Here is a 26,566-nt window from a genome sequence, read left to right as displayed (position 1 = left end):
CTCCATTGAGAATGTGCTTAAATGTTTGTGCTTAACCACATGAATGTAAAAGCCTTTCCCCTCCTTGTTTGGAGTGAATGGTTCTTTCTCCAGGAATGTTATAGCTTCTTCTCATTCAGTACACATCTCTGTGTCTTATTTGCTGCATGGTATTTAAGGTGTGCTTTGAAGACACTACTTATCTTTTTTCTGACTTATTCAGATGCTTCTCATTATGGCCACTTGGTATTTCAAATATTACCAAAATTATTACTGTGATGCTATGTTGACATAAACATTACAATGACCTTGTACAAGTCAGCCCGAGGAAAGCAAAAGTCAAAAAACTGGGAGAGAATCTTCAGGCATAGGAGTCTTCTCCATGAATACTCACACAACTTGGAAAACAAGCAGCTTGGTAGCCTAAAGCAACTTTGATCTCATTTTCTGAAGTGAAAAATTTTCTGCAGAACTGGCATTATCCAAATGGTTTTATTCTGCATCTCTCTATTGTCTTTTGTTTGCACTGGAGGTGGTAAGGAATTGTATGATAAAAAAATACTATATATTCATGTAAATGCAAGCTGGTATCCTGACAAACAAGCATAAAAGGAACTGCTTTGGGTTTGTAGAGGCAACCTCACTTCGAGCATTTGCTGATTTTACCAAACTTAAAGAACTGAGTCTTGCAAGTACTGGTCTTGAAACTCTGGTATTCTTCCTGCGCATAACCTCCTAGCTTGATTTTAGCAGAGTAGTTCTGTCCCCAGAGAATTTGTACCATAGCATCATGTTTGTGTTTATGTGGTAAGTACAACATGCCTAGGGCCTTAAAAACTATTTCACAGCTTGCTGACACTTTAAATAATGTAGTGACCACTAGTAATTTCTGGCATCCACAGGAACCTGGGTGAGAGCAGAGGGAGAGGCATCTGTCACAGGTGGTGCAGCAGAGGGATGGAGAAGCCCAGGTGAGCTGGGCTCTGCCTGGCCACAGGATGGGAAGATGGTCAGGTAAGCAGTGTTGTTTCACCTCACTGTTTCTCCTGCTGGTTTCTTTGTTCTTTCTGTGCTTTTGGCTCAGCAAAAGTCTTTGGAGCTTATCTTGTGTGTTTCTGGTCCAATGTGGTCTCCAGAGCAGAGATGTGCTCCAGGCAAATCTCGCTTGGTGCACACAACATCTCTGGGGGCTTGGGGATTCCTGGTGTGAAATGTAGCTGACCTGCTGAGCATGTCTTAAAGATGACTGCTCCGAGGCTCTTAAATCAGCCAGTTCATGAGGCCAGCAAGCAGACAGAAAAACTATTTCCCTACACTCAAATTTAAGTCTCTTCTTCAAAGCAAGAGACTTGAGTGTTTTTCCATGAAAGTTTCACTGGTGAATAGTGTTTCTTTTAATGTGGGTTAAAAAATGCTTTTCCTTTAGGATTTGTGCTCAGAAGAGACTGAAATATTGGATCCAAACTTTTCAAAACTGCATTTGAAGCAGATTTTGGGCTTGGTTCCCCTGTCCCACTGCTGGTGCCTGTTGTTAGTTTCTTAAAGGTGAAAATAGGCAACTGCAATAGGATTGGGAAAGGATTGGGAAATGTTAAAGACAGGTCGAGCTAATCGTACTGTCTGTCTTCTATATACACAAAGAACTTAAGGTGTTTATATTTCCCAAAACAGTGCTTGACAGCATGAAGCATTTTCATGCAATCCTGTATCTGTGAAATCTACCATAAGTGCTTTTATAGAATCATTTAATGTCAATAACAGTTCCATTTAGTGGCAAAAATATTTAGGTGTTGTAATTGTAACAAGCTATGTATTATTTTGGAATAGCTGAGAAGCAAGATCAGTTTTTGCCCAACCAGCTTAACAGGGGCAATAGACTGCCATTAGATCCCCACATCTGAGGAGAGGACCTTTTGTCCAGCCTAGCAGGGCAGTTTGTACAAAAGGGAGAATCTGATGGAGTAACCCGAGAGGTGGAAGCTTTGGCTCCATGAGGTGCACTCATACCTTTATCCAAAGGTGGCACTGCATGTAAGACAAACCATGAGCAGCTCCACTGACTCATGGTTCAGAAGCTAAAATGCTGGAGGCTTGGACTGGGAGCACTGCCCTAAACTGAAAAGAAGATGCCTTCTAATTTGAAGTGATGTCAAGCATCATAATTTTTTCAAGGGAGATGCAATGAAGTAGCTAAGGCCGTATTGCTGCATACCTACTCTGCTCCTTCTCTCCAGTGGTGTTTTCCTCATTCTGTCAACAGGATGCATTCCGTGGCTGTTCTTCGTTTACACGTCCAAAAGGGCAGTTTATATTCTCAACATAGAACTGTTCCTACTTGATAGTGCCTGCTACTTGAAAAAAGATTAGGATAATGAATAATGGAATAACTTCATATTAGGTAGCAAAGAGTATACATAAAATGTATTTTTTCCCCACTGGCTTTAATTTTTTTTGTCACAGTGTCGTAGGGGATTGATTTTGCCGTTTTCTGGAGGTGAAGTCAAATTATTACTGTGTGTATCAGTCTGGTTTTATCAATCAAGTATGGCATCACATCAAGTGATACAAAGTGATGTGATAAGTAAGGTCTGACCGCATGCTCTAGGAAAGCCCCTGAGCTGAGATGTCATCTTCAATGCGTCTACAATGGTTTTTGGAGTGTGTTAGGTTCATCTTTCCCTTTCACTACATACATTGTGCTGGAGATATCCTGTTCTCATTGTGATTGTTCTGGAAAACAGTTCATTAATTTGCTGCCCATGAAGTGGCATGAATTGTTATGTCCAGAGGCAAAAACACTCTCTAATTAGCATCTTCTTAAAGTGAGAAAAGTATATTGAAACTCTTTTTTGGAATGTCTTTTTCTTTTGTCCTTTAAGCATGGTTTCAAGAATTTAAGTCCTTCTGATTTCCAGTGTCCACTTTGCCCATGTGGGTTTCTTCCTGGGGGTCCCTGATTCCGCAGGATAGGAGGCTGGAGTGTCTCCATGCCAGATATGCATCTCCCATGATGATAAAGGGGAGAGCTAATGTTAACTGGGAATGTCTAAGCAGCTCCCTACTGAGCCATGGCCAGAGGCCCATGATCAAAGACATAACAGGCAGCAGGCCAGCTGAAGCTGCCAACAAGGCTCCTGATCAGGAAGAAAACACTTAGAGCTGTCAAAGTGCTTAGAGGTGTGATCCTGCTCTGGGGATACTGCTTCCTTTTTTTCTGACTTTTTATTTCACCTAGTTTAAAGGAATTCATGCCGCCAACAACAGAATCCTATGGGATATGTTCCTAACTTGAGCAGCAGCTGGAATTTTTAAAGGATGGGGGCTGTAGTATGACTGAGAAATGATGGCAGCAGGATGGTGCTGGGCTCTCAGTTCCAGGGCTGAGTCTCTCTTTGCTCCTGAGTTGGACAAGTCACTTGTCCATGTGCATGTGCAGCCTCACTGTACTGTGACTGAGAACTTTTTCATATTGAGAGTCTACTCAGCTAAGACTGAAATTTCTAAAAGGAGGGAACTATGAGTCTTTAGTGTTAATGACTGGAGAAGATAAAACATGTTAGTCTCTATCCCTGGTGATTTTTAAGAGATATGGACTTGGCACTGAGGGACATAGCTTAGTGGTGGGAGTCACTAGGCCATGTTGATAAATCGTGATCGTTGAACTTCATGATCTTGAAGGCCTCTTCCAACCTGGATTATTCTATAATTCTTTCTTTCCTTTTCTATAATATTTGATTCAATTCATGCATTTAAATTGCTATAGGGGAAATCTTGGCTCTGCTGGTTTTTAAGCACTGTCCTCTGCATAATACGCAGATATTACCTTTTGGATATAGATGTTAAAAAGTTCTGTCCAGATAGTCACTGTGTTAGTAACTTTTCCTATTTCTACATGTCTTAACACAGGAAGAAAGGAAACATTTACACTTTTTTTTTTTTTTTTTTTTTTTTTTTTAGGTAGGAAAAAATGATGGCTAAACCAAATCTTGGCAGAGAAAGTAGGGATAGGTGTGTGAGCTAAAATTTCTTTTCGTTCTCTTTATATTGGCTGCTTGTCAAGTTGACTTGTTTCCATTTGCTGTTGAGTCTGGTACTGGAAATGTATACGTATATATATGTTTGTATGTACACAGACACACAGATATTTTTGCACAAACATTATGCTTTTACTCTGAAGACATCTTTGGCAGAAAATAAAAAGACAGCTTCAGCATACTGCGTATAGTTGAGGATAATTGTTTTGTCTTTGTCCAATAAAACACTGTATAGTACCTCCGGGTGGTAGAATGGTCTTATTAGGTCCATTTGTATTTATTAATTTCTGCATTTGCTGTACACTGAGGAAACTGTAAAAGGACAAGATAAGCCTTCAGTAGAGAAGGAAAAATTAAAACCATCCAGCTCCACCTCTTCAGATACTTCACACTGAGCCATGCATCTAAGAGTGCCTCCTGCAGCAAGAAGGTTTTGGCTCACCTCTTGCTCTCCTGCTGCTCTCCTATCAGCTGAACACCACACCCATGTCGTCCCAAGGATGTGGGCAACCAAGGCAGATGTTCATGTCCTTCAGAGAACTGTTTTAGTGAGATCTCAGCCATGCCAACCTGTTGTGTACTTCCATAGATTCTCCCAGGTGAAATTCCTCACCAAGCCCTTCCTTGCCTGATGAGTTAGCTAAATGAATTTGAAGTTTAGGCAAAAATTAGAATATTTCAGTGAAAAGCTGAAGAATGCCACTGCTCTCATACTCTGCTTTGTCACTGTCTTGCTGTGCCAGACTAGAAGTCAATCTCTTTTTGGTCTCAGTTCCCCCGCCTCTATCACAGAAACATCACCTGGTTAACCCTTATGGTGTGCTGAGGTCTCTGCATCAGAAGTTCTTTATCAGTGGAGGAGTTTGTGCAGATGTAACTCTCCTGCCTGCACAGGATATAACTGCTGCTATCCAGTCATATTTCCAATACTTTGCACGCACGCTTATGGATCCTTGTACTCTGCCAAGTCCTTCAAAATGAGCAATTTGAAGTTTAGAAGGCTTAAGTGTTTCCTGAAAGGGAAGACTGAACTGTTTGTGCAGACTTCAATGTTTGAAATTCAAATTCAGCTCTTGCTCTGGCCAAGAAACCCGCCAGCCAACGTACTGCCACAATATCATGGTATGGATCAGCAAATAGACACACTGTGTCTATCACCTCTACTGATGAAAAGCATGGCAGATCAGCAGCTTTTCCAAGTTGTCCAGGAACTGTTCAAAAGTAAATATTCTTGGGGATAAAGTTTAGTTTTGTTTTAAAAGTTTAGTTTTTAGTAACATTCTTGGGGGTTTAGTTCAGTTTTGTTGCCTAGGACATTGGGTGTCCCCAGCAGCAAAGCATTCTGCACACTGGTGGTGACACAAAGGCACCGTCTGCAAGTGGATGAACTGGACAGCAAAGGAGCATACGGACAGCATTTGTTAGGGCTGTGCAAAGTCTGGTGTTTATAACACACATGATGGATACGAAGCATCTTGCATACTTGTTTCTATACCGTAAATGACTGCCACTTAGCCTCAGCCTATTAGTCTAACACGGATACCTTAATGACTTTTTCAGTCCTGGTTATGTTGTGATCATGTTGGCAAGGCAACCTGTGATGTGTACCTGGCCTTTCCAGGCTCCTTGCTGTCACTGGGTATTTATGCAGCTCCTTAAGGCTGCTAGATACAAGTTTCTGTTCCCCACTGTTGCGTGCTGGGGTGGCCATTATGATCCACATCTGCAGTTCTGAGCTGGACATTAGACACTTCAGACAATGAGGAATGCTTCTTCCAGACCTAAAATAGATCTGGGCTGTTGTTTGGCCCACAAGTTCATGTTGGGCTGAAGTTCATGTTGCAGAGGTGAGATCAACCTGCTCCACGCTCCTAGCCTCTTCAAAGCCACGGGTGAAGTGGGTTTTCCTTTGATACTTTGCGGAGAGGCAGCCTAGAAGCACTTGCTCTTAGTATCCAACAAGAAGCAAGAGGGCTTCTCCAGCATCTTTTGCCAGGGCCTGGGAGATGAGAGAAGAACAAGGTGCTCTTAAGAGCCCAGCTGGTGAAGCAGCTGCATCTTTGAGGCTAGCTAGGATGTAGGCCATTTAAACTGCACAGGGTCCTTTCTTATCTGCCAAATAATTTATAAAAGCACACCAAGATATAAAGTCAGTCGGCACACAGAAGTTTTCAGCAGTTAGCCTTGAAAGCTTTATGATTCTTTGGCTTGATTTTCAGCCTTTCATCTATCTACATCGAACCACCAACATAATCTGTATCCTGATGTCCTTTTGTGAATGGGAAGAAGCCAAAGAACATGTTTACCAGAAAGATGAGCAAGAAGGCAGAGGGTAGAGAAGAGATCAGCCCTACTGTAAATACAATTGTTTATTTCTGTCCCAGTAAAGGTGTGTGAGACTCTCAAGGGTAACTGACCCATCATGAGAGCTCAGCAGCTCTTATGCCCATGTCTGAACTGAGACCCAGGGCACTGTGGGATTTGTTACTTAAACCAAGAGCTGCATCCCTATGTATACGACAGCAAGCTGTCTCACTATGTGACTGAAATCTGTTCTATGAATTTCAAGGGCTCTTCCGGTAAATTCTAAGTCAGCGCACTAAAGTCCCTTACTGTGTCTGCACATGAAGTGCTGTTAGGTTGTGATGGAGAGGGAAAAGAGGAGGGAATATCTCATCTCTACAGAGCATGAACAAAATCTCCATGTTGTGGCTGTGCCTTTGAGCCACTGCCTTGCCTATGGCCATGGCCAGCTCAGCTCTAGTATACAATCTGCCAAAAGGCAACATTTATTCAGGTATCTTTGAGTTTCTGAGTAGCTGTATCTTCCATTCGACCTACATCTTGCCCTGTTATGTACAGCATATGGTGTGGCACCACAATGAATGCTTAATTCAGCTTTAATATGACTTAACTGGAAGGTCAGGGATCTATTTTTGAACATCCTGCTAAATCACACTACAGTGAAAATTGGACTGTGTGCAGAGGCACAGACACAGATAATCATAGCAAGGCTCTGAGTGTTCCTCTGATGTTCCTTAGATTAGGTTACATCAAATTTGGCTTAGCTTGTTGGAAAATTTTTGGCATTCGTATAACTTAAGTTTCCTGTAACTACTCTTAAACTTATTTCAGTCTCAAAATCCTCTCAAGTATGTTTTTTTTTTCCCTCTTATGTTATGGTATTACTGTGCAATGTAGAGAAACACATAGATAAAAAATGTACTAGAATATAAAGCTAGAATTCAACTGACTTTATTTTTTCTATCCAGTGCTTTATATTTGCGACTTATACTTAAAGGAGCAGAGTGCTGTGAACTTTTTATTCTAAATATTTACTAATTAGATAAACTGAAGTCTACTGACTACTACACAGTGTACCTCACCTACATAAGCAGTGATACAAAAACTGATGCTGATCTGGAAGGGAATCCACCTGGACTAGAAAAATGACAAGCATCTAGATGTGTTGGTCATCCAGAAAGCATTCTCTCCTTCCTGTTTTGAAATAGTTTCATATTTTCAACAAGTAACTGAGTTATTATTCTTATTTGTAGTTGTGATAGAAGATTGCTTTCCCTGAATACTCTCAAACTTAAACATCTGCCTTGATAAATTAGAACAGATGATAATTCATTTTCTAGGCTGGTACTAATGCACTGGTATGAAAGGGAAGTAAATGGTGTAGCTATCGTGGATCTGACACCTCTGCTTTGGACAACATAAAGACAGAGCCATTTTTTTTAGCCTCTTTTGGAAGCTGCTGCATCTTTGATAATCATTTAAAACTGTGGGAACCTTTCCTGTGTGTCTGTGTGCAAGAATGTGCAATCTCCTCTTGCGATTCAGACCAGATTTTGTACAGTTCAGTTTGGGAGAACAATTAGATGACATGAGCCGAACGGCTGGAAGAAATGGAAGAGTTATCATCATCTGAGACCAAGACCTGGTTTTTGCTCTGGAAATGTACCCAAAATGCTAACCCATCCCTTGGAGAACTATGGCTGGAAGGCCAGCTGTGAATACAAGCCTCTGAGGGACAGCTCTGTGCTGTGAGTGATGGGACTGAGCCTGCCTGCATCCAACCTCCTGGTCTTGGTCTGAGATCGTGGAAGGACTAGCAAAACGATCTCAGTGGAAGGATTGCTTGCTGATGAGACTTCCAAGTTGGAGTGAAAACACTATTTCCATTTCCTGATCTTCTGAAATGGATTCTGATCTAGTCCTGCTCGTGCTCAGCAATTTTTCTTTGGCGAGGACTTCTCCAGGAATCAGGTCTAGCTGCTCAGAGCACTAGCTCTGTACTTGAATAAGGTAACTGAAAGCCAGTACTTGAGCCAAAGGTGGACTATTTCCTCATACCCATTAATCCCCCAGATTTGTGTTGAGAATTTATGGCCCCAGTCTGTAATCTTGCAAAATTTAACTTATGACTATTGTTTCTTAACTGTGAGATTTGCATTACTGGCAGTCAGAGGATGAAACAAAGACTTTCAAAACTTCACATCCTTAGAAACCATGGTCTTTGTACACATCAGTGAGCAGTCCCATCGCACTGCTGAGAGTTCTGGACTATTGTACATTTTCCCTTTACCTCTCTGCTTCTCTGAGGCTGGGACAGGGCAGTCTGGTTTCTGTGCCAGGCCCCTTCCATGGCTCCAAGGACTTCTACACAGAAAGGCCACCAGGATCACAGATGGCGTGAATGGCTGGGCTCCAAGGTGCACATTTCCTGCAAGAACACTCAGCTGGGAATGCTGAAAACCAGCTGGAAAACCAGGTTTGTGTTTGGATTATGCTGCAGAGCCCAACACGAGGCTTCTTCACTGGGGCCTGAACTGAAAAAAGGAGTCAGGAGGAGTTCAGCAGTGTAAGCAGCGAATCTCTCTGCCCCGACAAACAGATTCTTTGCAGAATTAGTTTGACTGAGGTTGGAAGTGGCCTCTGCAGGTCACTTGGTCCTATCTGGTTGTTTGAGCAGAGCCACCCCGAGCAGGCTGGCAAGTGAAAGCGGGATGGGGTAAGTGTTCAGCACTGCTGTTTGGCTGCAGAGCAGAAGGCAAACGCTGGGCTTAACACAATGCACGTTGCTGTATGAGAGGCTCCCCTGCTCCGCCTGCTCCAGAGAGGTTTTATGTCCAGCTCTTGAGGCAGCACAGCTGTGGCACTTCCCTGTCTCAGCCGCTCCTCTCTGGTGCCTGTGCTGCATGACATTTACTTATGCCTTGCACAAAACAAGAGGAGGTTGCAGATGTTGAAAACATGATGGTGAAATACGACCTGTCAAGCTTAAGCTATGAATAGCTTGGCTTCAATGCCATGCTGCTCTAACTCCATAGCTGTTTGTTGTTTAAAACAAATTCTTACTTGAACTGAAAAACTAAATGAAATGGGACAAAATGGATAAGCGATGTTGATTTGTATGCAAGGGACTGTCTAAAATTTTCCTGAAATCATCTCTTCACAGGTACAAGGGACAAAAATTATCTCAGCTTTTTCAGTCTCTTAAATTTAGTCAATTCTGCCTGACCAAAAGCACTGCTCTAACATTTGGGTTTCTCTAATGGAATTTCTGAACTATTATAAGCTATTTTCTATTGTCTTCCTGCATGCTGAAAGCAGGCTGAGGCACTATGAGTGCAGACAGCAGTGTCTTCCCTGAGCAGGCTGCCAAGGGCTGGCCCAGGTGCTGTGCTGCAGTGTTATGCTCCTGTCCTGGCCTTTCTGGTCTCCTTCCTTCCTGGGTGTAGTAAGGCAGTGTCACCATCAGTTATTCATTCAGGACTGTGGAATAAAAATGTAGTGAAAAAAGGAGAGAATCCTAAAATCACTGAGGTTGATAAAGACCACTAAAATAATCTAGTCTAATCGCCAACCTGTCACCACCATGCCCACTAACCATGTCACCTAATGCCACGTCTGCTTGTTTCTTGTACACCTCCAGGGATGGTGACTCCACCACCTCTGTGGACAGCCAGTGCCACTGCCTCGCCATTCTTTTTGAGAAAACATTTTCCTAATATCCAACCTGAACATCCCAGATTCTGTGATCTCTTCCCAGTGCAACACATGGCAATTGAGCCTACTCTTGCTTTGCAGACTTCTGCACTGGAAACTCTCCTGCAATAGCCAACATAAGTATAAATATCTCTGACAGCTCTGAAAGAGAGAGAACGTCCCTCTTAGGTAACCGGAAACAACAGCTTAGGTCATGAAGTCTTTTCACTTTAAACAACATCATTTCGTCAAGGTGAGATGTTTGCTTGAAGGCAGGATACTTCAGTACCTCCTGTAATATGTGGTTAGAATATTCTCCTTAGACTACCTTTTCCACTCATCTAGCTTAAATAAATATTTGACTTGAACAGATACCACTATTAATCTGTTTAGAATGTTGCTATACTGTTTACACAGAGAGGAAAGCTGTAAGCCTGCTTGTCCAAATAGTTTTAAGCAAGGGCAATGCTGCTTTTTAGCACCTGGCATAAATATTTGGAAAAATTTATAAATCCCAGATAACCTTGCCTCTCTCTTACATATATTTACTGCTTCCTAAAACCTTTTCCCCAAAGGTCCTCTCATTTTTGTTGTTCTTTTGCAAAAAACTTGATTTTTCTCTGCGAATTGTATTTGCATGTCCTGTGTGATCCTAACCAAAGCTGTGATTTTGTGAATTAAAATGTTTGTCTACCCAGATTCGTACAGATACAATGATCTAGAATATAGACTTGAGAGAGTCTGTGATGTGAGCTGTAACATGCATATTTGAACAGATCATTTCAGAATAATGCAGTAAGCTCTCTCATGTTCCGTATGTTCTGGCTTTCCTCTTATATCAATCTGAGTAACCCTACTATTCCTTCAAAGCTTTCCTGTGAGAGAGATCGTATTTAAATAATAATGAAACTTAGCACTGCTGCAGTGTGCTGGAGCTTTGTTTTCAAACTGTCTTTTATTTATCTGAGACAAGTCTAAAACTGATTTGTTTCTTTTTTCTTAGTATTTTATACATTATCAGTAGTTTTTATTTGTGGTATCTGCTAAATGAAATACAAGTGATTACACATGGAAAGAAAACAAACATAGATTTTAAACAGTTAATGTCTTATTTTTTTCAGTCATAAGCAAAAATATATATATATAATCTATAATATTTTGTTTAGAATAGTATTATTATTAATTAAAAAAATAGTGGGCATTAAACCCTGGCTCCCCTGGAATCAGTGCCAGATCCCTTCCTACCAATGGAAGCAGAGCCTGTTCCCTTCTGGTTCTGCAAAGCATCAGTAGCACCTTCAGGGTTGAAGTTAGTTGTTTTTGTACCCAGTTTAGAATAATTTTGAATTATTTTCTGCTGGACATCTGAATGGCCATCATCAGCACCCCAGTGATACTGAGAAGCTTCAGTTCAGGTACTGAAGGGCAGATTCTCTGATGGAGTTACTGGCACTAGAGTAGAAAGCATCTTGTTGGCTAGACTTCTAAAGTAAAGAGCACATACATTGCACTTGGTGGGGTGTCTTCTTCCAGATAATCTGGTTGTAACTGTCAGACCAGCAGAAGTGAGTTTTAGCACAAATATAACTTTTAAAATCCTGCTGATCTTTTGTTTCAAAGGGAGGACTAGAAGGACTTGACATGCAAATGATTCCATATGGCTCTTGATAGGGGAGCACCAAGCAGAGTTTTGCAGGATATGGCACATGCCAAGCAAACCTCCAGTTTCATAGAGGCTGGAGGTGAAACTGCGATTCCACTGGGTTTGCCACTCTTACTCTTGCTGAGGATTGCTTTTAGAGGGTAGCATTTTCAAATAGGTGATGCACGTGTAGCAAGACGGAGCTGAGTGCCTTCAGGGCAGGACTGTGCTTTGTGCACGGAAACCTCTATACAAAATACTGACAACTGATATAAGACAAAAATATGTTAATGAAGTGTTTTTCCAGCTTCATTTGAAGTTTCTGTGACCTGCTCTTTTCCTGCATTTTTTAAAGAAGAAATCAGTTGATGTTTTTTTCAGTAGAGATCTGTAGAAGTGAGCATGACCTCTTGTACTAGTTGTTCAGCCTTTCAGAAAACATTAGCTGCCTGCTTTTAAAAATCTGGGTCTGTTGAATCACAGTAATATAACTGCAAATTGATGAGGACTAAATATGGAGGCAATTACAGATAACGATCTAACTGACAAGGGTGAACTCACCTTATAAACAATGATCTAAATTTTTATTTGAAAAATCTAGTTTAAAAAAACCATGAGAATTTGGAATTTCTTAGCAAATTGTCCACCTACCTGTGTGTCACTTGCCTTTAGGACAGAAAGATGGGGAATGGAAGGACTTGACCATTGGACTTGACAAAGGAGGCCTGGGCATGATGGAATCTGCCTTTTGTGGGTGCTTTGTGGGTACTGAGGGGGAAAAGAAAACAGCTCAGTAATGAGAAGAGGGAAGTCAGGGTGAGCTGTGGGTGGGGGAGCTGGAGACATCTTAAGATGGAAGCTCAAAAGACTGTAACACTGTACAGAAGCCTGAAGGCAGGTTGGGGACCAAAGACTGCAATAAAGATAGGAAAGCTTCAAATATGTTCAGATGGCTGTGACTATGAGTGGACATAGAAGCCAGATTGTTTCTTTTGGTCATGAAGTTAGACCAGATCTGCTCATAGCAATGCACACAAATATCACCCGGAAATTCCAGTCTCTTGTCTCCAGGATCCATAGACCTGGGGAAATGTTGGGAATTGTCCCAAGTACCATGTGTGCAGGAAATGAATCCTCATACACAAGGAAGAAGGAAGAAGGGCATTTCTTTCCTAATGTAGTCAGAGGTACTTCAAAACAGTGAAAGTAATGTGTGCTCATACTTACATACTGTGCTCATGGCGTTGTGTTTTCGTTTCTTTTTAGCTCACAGATATGATTTTTCCCTACTCAACTTTCTCTATGCATAAACTCCAGTAAGTTGTGTTTAATTACAGCACAAAGATTAAAAAATGATTTGTTCTTTTTGAACTGGTGCTCTGTAAATGTTCAAAGTGTCTGTAACCCCTACTGTAAATCGCAGAGTAAAGAAAGAGCATCCCATCTCCAGGAAGCTTGCCAGAACACTCTTTTCTGCATTGTCTCTGAGTCAAGAAATCTAAACATGTATTCCAGTGTGTCAAACTTCCCCAAGTGCTGCTATGTATTTTGGGGCATGGCGAGACTCTGTTTATACCTCTCTCAACCATGAGCGTGAGAGCACTGAAAGAAGAAAGGAAAAATAATAATGGGAAGGAGAACAGAAGTAAGATGTTTCCCACTGAAAACTGCAAGTATTAGCACACGGGCTGAGTGATTTCAGAGCTGGGGGCCCATCTTCAGCTATTACATCTAGCCAAATGCATAAATTTCTGACAGTGCAATGATATGGTCAAACCTTTTTGAAGAGAAAATAAGGCAAGGAGAAAGGGATAGGAAAAGAGGTGGTAGGGGCAAACTATGAGTATTCACTGGAATGGAGAAATAGAATTAATCTGTTTTGGTGTTAACAAACTGAGCTTGGAGAAAGAAAATGCAAGTACAGACATACAGAATATAATGCACTTTGCAAGAGGCGAGAAAAGCCTCTAAGGGTCAGACTCCAGCAAGTCCCCAGTGCATCGTTGGAACAGGACAATCACCATGGGACCTGCTTTTTACTATCCTCCAGATAATTTCCCCTGTACTTTGTGTTGATCTTAGACCCCTGTTGCGCCAAAAGAGAAGTCTAGGGAAATGGTGGCCAGCAGAAGATTTCAAGAAAACACACATCAGGAAATGCACAGGGCTCTCCTTGGCACAGTCATCAAGCCATCAGCAGTGCATGTTCACACACACTGTATGGGTTGTGACTCAGGATTTATTTTGGCAAAGAAACACATGCATCACAGAAAAGGGCTGGGTCTTCGTTTCTGCTCCTTTCCCTTTGTAGAACTCTGCAAGCAGGAGGCAAAAAGGAGTTCATTCTTGGAAGTCCAGGCTGTAGAGTTACCACAGGAAAACGTTCGTAAAATGAACGATCTGAGCCTTACATGATGCAGAATAAGCCTGGCTCTGCTGCATTTGTTGAAGGAGTTTCCTTCCTCACCTGAAGTGCCTGTACTTCCAGGACAGGCTTTGACTTTTGTTGCTCCAGATGGAACAGCAAACAATTGTGTTTGGATTCAGGTCATCAAAACCACACAGAAACACTATGATATGCAGCAATCAATTCTTTCCAGGAGCAGGCGAAAGAATGCAATGGCTTAGATGTCCTGTAGTTATGTTACTTATACAATGCTGCCCTGAATTTGTGTATGTAACAGAAGTCATCTAGAGACTATGGGATAAAATTTAAGACAGTGTCTACAAAATAACCTTCTATTGCAATTTTTGGAAAGAATGAAAGAAGACAAAGTGACTTGCTTCTTACTGCCTATTAACACATCCATTTCTGGTTGGGTTTTTATTCTTTTGTTAACAGAAAAAATGTCCTGAAAGGAGGGAGAATGACAGGAAGACTAAATGACTGGGGACTGGGGGAATGGATGAATGTTGTGGAGCTGGAGTTTCTCCAGGTCTCTTGAGCTATTTCTGGTTTTGCAACACTGGGTAGTTTGGAAAGCATTTTTGCTGTAATTTAAACCTATGTGTTTTCACGGATGACTCATTTTAGGAAATGGTGTTCTGGCTAAAGGCAAATCTGTGCTATGTGCTTAGAGAAGGAATGTCTTTCCCACCACAGAAAGCAAGATTTTCAGAAGAAGTTAGAATTTATCCTGTGCTGTCTTGTCAAATATTACGTCTGAGATGGTCATGGTTCCTCTAGTATTTCTATTACAATTTAAGTCTCAAACCCAGATAGTCTGAACAGATTTGTGCTGGGTAACTAAAGTAAGAGCGTGACAGTGTCTACCAAGAGCACAAACAAGCCATTTATGGGGGGGTTTGTGAAACTCCATAAAATAAAAACATGTGACAGATTAGGAGGCAAACAACACCAAGCACTGATAGAAAGCTTTGAAATAAAATGTATATTCGGAAAGCATTGTTCTTGGAACGGGCTTTTTGTACAAAACCTACAATTTGCAGCTTAGATCTAAAAAGAGCATGCTGGAACTAATACAGGAACTTAAAGGTCCCTTTCAACTCAAACCATTCTGTGATTCTCTGATTCTGTGATTCCATGATTCTATGTTCCAGCCTTGCTCAGAGAAGCGGTATAAGAGTCAGTAAAGTAATCTCTCCGCCTTACAAAAAGCTAATTAGAAGTCAGAGTAACTGCTGCTTTATCAAACTCTTCACCAGAATACAGATATTGTTTTGTGATCTCCCCGTGTTTTACACATGATAGTTAATGATATTTTTGCAAAATAGTCATTCTCCATGAATACCTTAGAAATGTTATATTATATTGAAATTTTCATAGGTCCCTAAATTAACTGTGTTTTTATATCAAAAAAAACTATTATAATGTTGCTGATGTTCCTGCCTTGTGATGAAGTAGGATTTTGATTTCCACAGAAACAGTATCTTGCTCATAAAACAATTTCAAATGCCAAGCGTCCAGCATCACTGGCACAAAAAAAAACCCAGCCATCTGCAAATGGTCTGAATTCAGCTTGTAAGGAAGTTGGCCTGGAGTGGCTGGCCTTGCAGATCATATCATCCGTAGTGGAGGCAGAAGTGGTGAGAATGCTAAAGAGGATGTAAAAAATAAGAACAGCGTAGCTAATGAGCAACCACAACTTGAATCCACTTAGCCTCTGCTTCCTGGGACAGCAAAAGCTTCTAACTTGATTTCAGTGAAATCAATTTGTTTCATTTCTCAGGATGATTTTTTTCTGCTGTTTCATTCTTACCTTGTGAGCAGAATTCTTTTCTAACTGCTTGCTGGCTTCCTTTGCTTCATCTTCTGGAGCACTTTCAAGTACTGCACCACTTTCTGCACCACTAGGTGCAGAACCAGATGAGCAGCATCTGTACTCTTCTACTGAACACAGGATTCCAAGAAATATGTTCATTCAGTGCCCTAATCAAAAAGGGCCAGAGTGTGCTTAGCTCTCAGGTGCTTGTAGGGATACAAAAACCAGCTTAGGATGTCCTTATTGTTTGCTGGGACCCACTAGATTAAGCTGTTAGTGTTGTATAAAATAAATTATTTATTATTCCTCTCTCAGAGTGAAAGTGGAAGGCAGCCTTTATGACCCACATACTTTTCCATGTGAAATCTTAATAGTTGGCTCTTTGTTTAGTAACTAAATCTACACTAAGTGTAAGCGTTTCCAATGGATCTGAATATATGAGAGATAGCCCTTGTATAAAGACTTGGGCAACAGTAAATGCTGATTTTTTTTTTTGATAATTTTAAGTGTTCTAAGTTTATGGAAGTGTAGAAATGTTGTAGTTTTAAGTTGGGCATTTTTTTTTCCAGAAGTAGAGGTTTTTTCCAGAGTAGAGGTTGTCGTGTATAGCTTTTGTGCACCCAAAGACTGCCAGTCTGTAACAGCACTGCTGTGGCCAAAGGGACCTAGAGCACAATGTGCAGTTTTTCCAACCACAGCTTTGTTAGGTGGCGGGGGGCCAGCTTTGGGGTCGCTGCATCTAGATAGGAAACTGACTATGTCTTGGTGGTTGCTGCCAGTTAAATATCCCTACAGTCCATCATGGGGACCTGATATGAGTGAAATCACAGCGCCTGTAATGCTAATGGACAGAGAAAATACTGACCTTGTGACATGACACTGCACTCTGAAACCCTGATCCAGACATTGTGCTTATGCCAGAAAACGGAGAACTTCAATTTTCCTGCCAGCATTTCTGGCTGTCAGATACTTCAGACAGCAGGAGTCTGCAGCCCCATTTTGTATATGCTTTATATTTCCTGCAAGGCTTGAGGTACAGTGAAGGGATTCACACCTTTTCACTTCACGCCTTGGCTGTCTATTATTTTATTTGCTTCCCTTTGCGTGTGCAGATATGTATTCCTACATTGAGAGTAATACTGCTTTCAGTGCTCCATTTCTTTGAATTGGTGATTCAAGTGCACGGTTTCTTTATCAAAAAGGATGCCACTTTTGGTCCATGTTCACGAACCACAGATGGTGGGGAGAGGATAGCAAGGAAGCATCTCTCTGTGGGTGTTTTTGTGCTTTTGCCTGCTTGTTTCCCGAGGTGGAGGAGCAGGGTGCTGAGCGGGATCCTCAGCCTGACCCCACTTGGCTGCCTTTGTTTATGACTTGGGGGTTAGTCATTTCATTTCCAGTCAAAGCTCATGTAAGAGCCAGCTTTTTTCTTGCTGATGTGTCATTTTGCCATACTGTAATACACCAAGCAGTACTGCTGTGTATCTGCAGGACCTTCAGAGGAGGGTCAGGGATTTCCAGCTTATGAAGAGTGTTGAGTTTTCCTGCACATCACATCAACATTTGGTTAGGCATTTGAGACTCCATTTCTGGTTTCACTTTTTCCAGGAGGAACATTATTTTTGCTGATAACCTCTCAGCTGGGCAGAACCTCAGTGTGGCTCTCCTTGGGCTGATGGATGACTTCCTGAGGCTGGTGTTGCAAGGCAGGCTGCTGAGCTCTGCTTCCTTCAGGGATGGCCAAAGCCATTTGAGTCACAAATGCACTGCACACACAGGCAGCTCAGAAGCTTTTCGATGCTAACATTGTAGGGCTTTTCCTTTCCATTATGCCTTGTACTAGTTATTCAGGTACTGTGGGCTTTCCCTCTCCAGATCACAATGGTCACGTGAACTTGCTAGGAAGCACTTATCTGACATCTGTATTTCCAGAATAAAAAAATTCTATGCTGGTATTTTTTTGTATTTCAGTGTGGCTGCACCCCTCCAGAAGCATTAGCAACTGTACTGCTGCAGAAGCATTTGTTTCCATCTTTAATTTGGCTGATTTCCATGTTGCATCTGCTCTCTGCTTTTAGAGCGATGCTAGAGTTGGAAGTTCACATGTGTGATAAAGATCTGTATGAACAGACCTAATCAGGATTTCTGCTAGAACAAACTGTGGATGGAGATTGTGCTGACCTACCCGACCAGTCATCCAAAAACTATGTCCATGAATTCAAGCCATTTGTTAGTCTTGGCCTTTATTTTATTATTTTTTGTGCTGCTCACCATGAAGTTTTTTCTTACTGCACAGGAGATCCTGCTTGGGATTTTGGTAGCTCTGCCCCCCTTCTGTTTCTGTCTGACTGAAATATGCTCTTGTTTCTATTCCATGAATGAACCCCTTTGGGTTGGCAGAAGTTTTTGCAGTGCATCTTAGTCTAAACCCTGGGCTCTTGCTCATCTCAGCCTGCTAGCATTATCTCCTGCTTTTTAGAAGAAAAATAAATTTGCTTTTATTTCCTGTCAGATCAACTTCCAGCCTCCACTGAAAATCCATGAGACACTGCTATCTAAATGTCTTGAGCTATAGTATAAATAGGTCTTGCAAGTTGTTTATAAGTGCTCCTTTTTGCACAGACTGTAGGGGGGGAAAAAAAAGCCAGAAAGAAAGGCATTTTGGAAAAGCAGTCCCATTTAGGCCACCATATGATTATTCTATAGCTTAGTCTCCTTCTGGAGTGTATGATAAATACGTACATGGCGCAATCAGATTTACTGCTTGTCCCTTGAGCTGAGAAAGAGTGCAGGCAGCCAGCCTTGGGGTGCTCGCAGGGGTGGTGGGTGTGCGTGTGTTTATGTGTGTGCGTGTGAGTGTGTAACACTCCCCCAGGCTAATTTCCCTCCTCCCCCTGCACAGGGCATGCATTTCATCACGGGCTCAGATTGCTTCCAGATGAGTAGAGACCGCTACAGAGGGACGTCTGTTTGCAAAGGTGGTGGTGTTAGGAAAGGGCTTTCTGCAGGACCCCGTCTGGGTGCGGGAAAACAAGGGGAGGAGGGGACTGGAGAGCCACCCGTATGGCTTTCCCTTTGCCCACAGCCTGCATGGTGCAGTACCCTGCTGCTGCGGTGCCCACCTTCCCTGTCTGCTTTGGGAGGGTGGAGAATGGGTCCAAAGGTGGTTTCTGGGTGGGCCTGTGTTTTTATTACCACCAGGGGGCTGCCATCTGCTGGTAATTATTTCTGCTATTCAGATTTATTTACTGAAGTGCAGCTCAGCAGCTTTCCAGAATAACCTGAGCTCCTTTCATTCCATGTAATTCCATTGAGAAAGGAGAGCTGCCCGTGGCAGTGTTGGGAGGATGAGTAGACCGAGCCATGGGACAAGGGGCTGAGGAGGCGGACTGTCCCCGACTTGAGCTCTGGAGGCTACAGGGTGTCACAAGTCAGTGAGTCAGTGGAGTCGTGTTGCTGCAAAAAAAGCAAACATCCCAGTGGCTTGTATAAACAGGCATGCAGCCTGAGAGAAATGTGAAGTAATCCTTCCGTCCTGCTCAGCATCGATAATGCTCAGCTGGACTTGGCAGATGACGCATCTTGACAGAGACCACAGGAACTTTGATGAGGCTGGGGGGCAGCAGCAGGAAAGGCTGTGCTCTACACAGATCAATGCTGGGTGAAGGGAGCCTTGTTACCTGAGAAGGGTGGTGATGTGGGACCAGGCTGTGATTCTAGAGGCTGCTGGGGCCAGTAAGTCCTCCTCAATATTGGTAGAGAGGATACAAACTAGAGGAGTTTAAGTTCAGCCAAGCAGATGCCGGTTAAGCACTGAGAGGAGCTTCCTTTCCAGAGAGGAGGGAAACGGCTCTCTGTGATAAACACTGATAAGACTGAGAAGTTACTGGCCTGGTGCTGACAACAGTCAAGAGCACCATGGAGATGCCTACCCTGCCTTTGGGCCAGGGAGGAAGAGGAAGGCATTCAAATAGGGATGCCTCCAGTTGTGTAAGCCCCTTCTGCAGGTATAGCTCCAACACAAATGTACTGTGCATGGGAAGATGCCAGGGAAGGACTTGATCAAAGGGACACTGCAGTTTTTTATGCCTGAGGGGTGATGCCATGGGGATGAATCAGTGCACAGCCTCTACTGTCCTCCTCTGCTTCCAATCCTATTTCTGTGGGCATGGGATGCGTCTGCAAAACCTGTCACTCCCCCACTCTCCTAAGACATCCTCATTATCAGTGCTGGCCATGTGGAAGGAAAGCAGCAGCCCCATGCTTGTAAATTGCTTAATGTCCCTTCAACATTTAGCTGTACTGAGATCAACTTTTCAACATAGATTTTGTTCTTTTTAAGTGAATTGATGTATTACATTAGATATAAAAATGAAACTATGCTGCTTATGGTTTTGTTGCAGATTTATTCTTGGGAAACACTACATTACAGAAAGTTTGAAACAAATGAGGTGAGGTCAGCGTTGCAATTCCAAATCATTTCTTTTTGCCCTCGAGAAGTATTTTGCATGGCATTTTAATAACTCTGGTTAATAATCCCATTTTTGCCCTGTGTTTTTTTTTTTCATTTAGAGACACAAAAATATTAAAATCTTACATGTAAAAGAGTTTTGTAGAAGTATAAGCCACGTCCATCTACTTTAGATCTTGGAAGTTAAGAACTTCCATATGTTGTGTCTGAAGTCCTGAGTTAGAGCATAATACATGTGTTTTCAGCTTATAGAAACACTAAGGCGTTCATGTCTGCAAGAATTCACTAGATGATTCAGGTGGATTGCTCAGTCAAAATCTGAAAATAGTCTTGACTGGGCTCTAGTAAGTGTGGAGGTTTTAGGCTAGAGTTGCTGCAGGTGTCAGAAAAGTGCACATTTCTTTCATTATTCCTGAGGATTCTGGAAGGAATGTAGGCACAACATTTTATTTATCATTATTATTTTCAATTGTATTTGGTAGTTCCATTTAGGCTGACTGTGGGTTATCGGGAAAAAAAGTTTTACATGGAAGTTTTAGATGCCCCTCTACAGTGGATGTTGAATAGTGGCTGCAGTAACTCATGACATCTAAATTAAGGGATTTGTATTAAATGAAAATACAGTCCATAAGGGTTAAATATTGGAAAAAAAAAATCTCTTTCAGAAAGGAGCCATGAGCTGCTAGCTGCACCTTTCAGCAAACAGGATTTGTAGAATTCTTGCATCAGTTTCCTGCGGCTCTCTCTGAGGAAGTTTCTCTCAGCGAAAGAAAAGTTGATTTACTGTATGGTGTTCAGAGATAATGCTCAAAATCCAGAGCATCATTTCTGAGGCCAGTTACATGTAGTTTGAGCTACATTTTGAAAGAAACAGGTTTGCTGCTCAGATATGTGTTTTCCTATAAAAAGTGATTTCACACAAACACTTCTTTGATAAATATACTGTCAAGACTGTTGGTTTAAGTGTTTGTTTACATTTTAAAAGTATGTAATTTTTGTGGAAGCTCTTTCTTTTTAAAAAAAATCCAACAACATTCATCTTATATCCAGAATCCTTATTTATTTATTCATCTGGCCAAGTGCTAAAGCATTAGACCTAAGCATTTTGGCAGCAGTAATGCCACCATTGCTTACAGGAATTTTCATTTGGGTACGTGGGACTTGTGTTTTCCTGGGAAAGATGTTTGTCAGAGCCCTTTGGTTCATGTGGTATATCATGAACTTGTGACAGCTGTGAAGAGTTGCCTTCCTTCACAAAGAGAGGGAAACGTGCTGTAGTGAGAGGAACCTGGCTTGACTTCAAAATTTAGCCAATGTGTAAGGATGGCAGCATCACTGTTCTTGTGCAATTCACAATCAAGTTATCTAGAGTTTCTACAATTGTGAAAAAAAACGAACAGCTATTTTGGTTGGAAAATTTCAGGAGTAAAAAAAGGAATAAATAACCCTTCTAATGAATTCAGATATAAATCACTGAACTATATTTGATTGATATTTCATTTTGCTGTTGCTTTAGTGCCAGCCCAGAGCAGATGTTCACAAGTTTGCCTCTTAATGGTTTCTTAAGCATCAAAAAGTTTTTCTTGCCATTTGTCCTTTTTTTCTCGCAGAAAGAAATGCCCTGCTGTGGCAACCTGAGATAGCTCTAAAATAATTTTTGTCTAACTATATCCAGGTTTCATCTGTAAAAGTTTGGTTTCTTTTAAATTCAGGAAGAACAATGAATAGCTATTTTTAAAGTAAAAGAACTATTTCTCATTAGGCAGCCAAGAGCTTGTTCAGGGCAGCACAATAATAATAATGCAATGGACTAATTGGACAAATTACACAGTGAGTTTTCTTTTTTTCAAGCACTCATTTGGGTGGTTCTGGTTTGTTCTCAACCATTTGACTTTTCTGGAGCAGCTTTCTTTTTTTTTTTTTTTTTTGTTAGTTTTTTTTTTTTTTTTTTTCCCCTCATTTTGGCTATTCTTTGGGAGATTAAGATTTTTTCCTTCATTTCACAACTTTCATAAATTATCTCACAGCCGTACCTCCTAAGATGGCACAGACTCACAGTTAATAGGCCATATCGATTAGATCAGCCTTCTGACCTATCTGTATTCGCTGTGAGTATGAGAAGTGCTTGCAAACATGTGTTAATACAAAAATTTTATCTAGATTTGACAAAAAGGCCCTCCCACAGTATACATATGAATACATGGATTAAGCCTCTGTGGTGAGCCAGGATTGTGGGAGAGCAAATTACAACTCTGCAGATGGCTCGGCAACATTTTGCTCTGCATAGCTAGAACATATTTATGTAAATATTTCAGATTTCAAATAGGAGCACCAGAAATCAGTATTTCCTAGAAAATCAAACCCTGGTTTGCTATTCCAACATCTGTGACACTCCAGCACTGTGAAGCATTACTACAAGGGACCAACGCTGTTGGTGACCTGTTCAGACCTGGCAGTGGCATCAGCACGTCAGCAACACTATGCAAAGTTTTACCTTTCATGCAAACATTTTCTTGCTCAGTTTCGTCCACATTTGACAACCAAAGTTTGATTTTAAAAATTATTTTAATATATTTGTGAAAATAATATGTTTCTGAAAAATCCACAAATTGCTCTGCTAAAATATTAAGGCTTGTGCAAACATGGGGCTTGTTTGCAAGGCCAGGCTCTGAGTCTGTAAGCTTGTACTGCTCTTAGCTCACAGCCTCATCTTCCTCAGAAACCTGTCACCCACACACAGGAGGCTTTTCTCTGAACTTCAGACCCATCCCTTTCTTTTCACTGCTGTTTATCTTCAATGCTGGATAAGGAGCAGTGGAAATAAATCACCAGAATCACTGATATTTCGTAATTATATAAAGGCATCCTCACTGCAGTATGCACTTACTTCTTGTGAATAGCTAATGGCTGCTCAAACTGACAGCAGGTCAAAAGTGCACAGCAGCCATCTCAAGGTCTTAAAAATAAATAAATAGCTGATTCTGTTGATTCTAATGTGGAGAAATGTACATCTGAACTCCCTGTTGTGTGCAGGAGGTGCTTCTTCATTTACCAGAAGGAAAAATTTGGATGAACTTCCTGTGGTGACGCATTTCTTGGTAGTGCTTAGCAGATAATCACAGGGAAGGAGGCTGTGATTTGGGATTAGTGCTATACGTGCAGGGCCCTGTCTCAGTGGGACTTGTTGCACCGGTGATGCTACAAACACTTCGACAACCCAGGGCAAAAAACACTGCCTTATGCAAACATCAGTGAGAAGAATAAGAGGAAAACTTGAGGAAAACAGCTTTTTATGCTGATATTTATTTTCTTGGCTGGTTGGCTGTCTTGCAACACTTGGAGAAGAAAGGTGCAAACAACAACTAAGCTGGGAGGAGGCTACAGTGCAGGAGTGGGGAGGAGAGGAAGCATTATCTGCTGGAAACGCTGTGTCAGAAAATAATGAAATGCAGTAACAATAGGTAGCAAAAACTCCCAGAAAGTAGGAGCACAGTGGATGATGGCTCTTCAGAAAAGCAGTGAAAGGCTCACCGCCTCCAGTGGGAAGGAGAACGTGCTTGGGTCAGGTAGCAGGCTTCTCTGCCTGATTCCTGAGATCACACAGCCAGGCATGCTGAATGTAATTAAACCTCCCAGCAGGCCCCATTTAGCCAGGGGTGTGCCTTGGCTGCTCTGCTCTTACCAGCGTGATGCAATTGCCTCCATTAGGCACAGCTCTCTGAGCACAAGTACCAGTGACTCACTGGCGGCTGCCTACCTGTCCGACTGCTCTTGGGCTCAATTAAACACAGTCATGGAGCACAACACGGTGCCCATTAGTGCTGCAGCATGCCACAGCAGCCTGACGCAGGGAGCTGCCTTCAATAAACTGGTGTAAAGGTGCTACGGGGTGTATGGCAGCCTCCTGTGTGCACACGGGGATCTAGCAATAGGGGTTGCTCCAGCACTATGCTGCCAAAACAAGGCTTAGCACAAATATTGTTTTCTCTAAAAACGAGAGTAATTAAAAAAAAGAGAGAGAGTGAAAGTGGTGATGTATGCTAAATACTGTCCTTTTTGAAGTTGATCTCTGCTTTCTCTGAATTCAGTGCTGGTCTTTATCAGTGTCACTGCTGCACACTTGGCCTGCGGTATGGCAGATCCCCAGCACAGCACAGAGGATGGTGCTAAGACTTTGGCCTAATGCTTGCAATGCCTTGGTTTTATTCCCTGCTCTGATGGTCTAATCCCAGATTCATCCTAGCTAAATTTAGGCACTTAGCAGCTCTGCCTGAGGTAGCAGCTTTGCATCCTCTCCAAAGGAGGCAGGGATGACATTGAGCTGTGGTCCTCATTTGGGGAAGGGGCCAAGGAGGCCAGGGAAGGACTGGGAAAATACAAAAGGATATGAGAAGAAAAGGCTCTGCTCCCTGGCACTGAGGTGGAAGACTAACTGCCAGGTAAAGCCCTCTGTTTTTATCTCTGGAGTAGGAGGAATAGACTTTATGTCAGAAAGAAAGCTTTAAAGGTTATGGGGCGTGGTGATGCCACAGCAATGGGGTGCAGGGCAAGGAAATTCTACTTAGAGAACAACCCCAGCCTCTTTGCTGATGTGTCAGTACTGTGTACCAAGTGACTTCGTGAACAATGATTGGCTTCCTTATGGGCTTGACAGGTCAAGGTCTGGGTTGTCTGGGATCATATGAGAGCAAGGAGACAGTCCGGCTGCTATCTTTCTAAAGGCCTCGGTGAGAGACTAGGAGTATGAGGTGAGCCATGAGAGGGAAAAGTATTGCTTGCAGAGATGCCAGCAAGAGCACTATACATTAATATATACTCACAAGTTCTCTCTCAAGAGAACCAATTGTAGATTGGCAGATAACTTGGCAATTGCTTTTCACAGGTTCATATAGGGATTGGGGCAGATGTGGGATTTCAGAGACTGTCAGTGTAGCTGCATGTAACCATGTGAGTATGTAGAGGAGAAAACTCTGGATTCCTGTAAACAGATCCTAAAGCACTGTAACCGGCTTCCCTTTTTTCATTCTGGAGTGTACGTTAAATGTGTTATTACATGATTGTGGTAGGGAGCAGTGGATTCTAATGACTATAATAAATTAATCCTTATAAAAGCCCTGTGAGTAGTAGCGTCACTATTAATGTTGGCAAAAGTCTTCAAAGGCAAAGCATGAAGTAAATGCAAGGCGTTTACATTAGCATTCCAGGCATTTGGTAATGAACAGCTCCATGGGGTCACACTCACTCCCACCACCTCCTTTGGAGCGTGTCATAGGACAAGAACAGACAAAGTGTCCCACTGATCTTCAGAGTGGATTTTGGGAAATGCCATCCCTGAACTGCAGCTTTGTTGTGGCTGTTGGTGCTGCTGGATCCCTCTATTTCTGTAATAAGAAGCCTGGGGATGTGCATCATAGCATTTGTCTCTTGGTGGACCTGAGTTTACTATGCAAATATATTTATGTAAAACAAATTACAGGAAAGTGTCTCTTTCCAGAAAATGCTGTCAGTCTAAATAGTAAATACAGGAGAAAATATGTGCAAAAGAGTGGAAAAAGTAAGCATGCCTGGCACTTTCCTTGTGGCAGAGCTGGAATCCAGTGTCCTTGCCAGAAGGCTGGCTGTCTTCCTCCAGCACTGTAACCCTTCTGCTTCTCCACATTTTTTATATTTATTTTTTTACCATTTGGTAATTTCCTTTCCATTCTAGCAGCAAGTAGCCTGGAAGCCTTCCTGTTGGTTTGAGAGTAAAACCAGATTCAGAAGAAAGTTTCTTCGTAGTGACTCTGTGTGTGAAACTTGCCACTAGCCTTTTCCCTGTTACACTTCTTGATGGAGTTTCCATTCCAGGGTAGAGCTGAGCTTCAAGCAGCCGCAGGAGGTCTTGCCTCAATCCTGAATTTCTGCAATTTCCCCTGTAGGGCAAACCAGCAGCATTTTCTTTCAGACTGACAGGTAAAGCAGGCATCCTGCTAGTCAGTGACAGCTCTGTCCAGTCACCCTACTCGGCAGCCGCATCCTGAATGCTTCATGGGGTTTTAACTTGATCACTTAATTGACAAGAGATGTGGCTTAAAATTAACTCTGACATTCCTCAGCCTGCCTGCATTCTGTGGCACAAAGATGCTTTGGGGAGATCTGACTTGTGGATGTTGGATGTGCAAAATAGAACAAGGGAAGAAGGATTTAGGGAGTAAACACCAAAGAAATCCCTCTTTATGAC

At 42.1% G+C, this 26,566-nt stretch overlaps 1 protein-coding gene across 1 annotated transcript in view; it reads left to right on the top strand.

The window, feature by feature from the left end:
- The first annotated feature begins 962 nt into the window (after positions 1-962).
- Positions 963-26,566, top strand: part of LNX1 (ligand of numb-protein X 1) — a 143,618-nt gene continuing 118,014 nt past the window's right edge. The window contains exon 1 of the mRNA XM_042811560.1: positions 963-993. The gene's annotated coding sequence lies outside the window, so the exon portion shown is untranslated. The remainder of the gene's footprint in view (positions 994-26,566) is intronic.

The sequence above is a fragment of the Centrocercus urophasianus genome, unplaced genomic scaffold, assembly GCF_019232065.1.
Source record: "Centrocercus urophasianus isolate 14NV4802_14NV808 unplaced genomic scaffold, USGS_Curo_1.0 seq_13, whole genome shotgun sequence".
Classification (NCBI taxonomy): Eukaryota; Metazoa; Chordata; class Aves; order Galliformes; family Phasianidae; genus Centrocercus; species Centrocercus urophasianus.
Note: the sequence above shows the minus strand (reverse complement) of the source record. Positions and strands in the feature narration are given on the sequence as shown.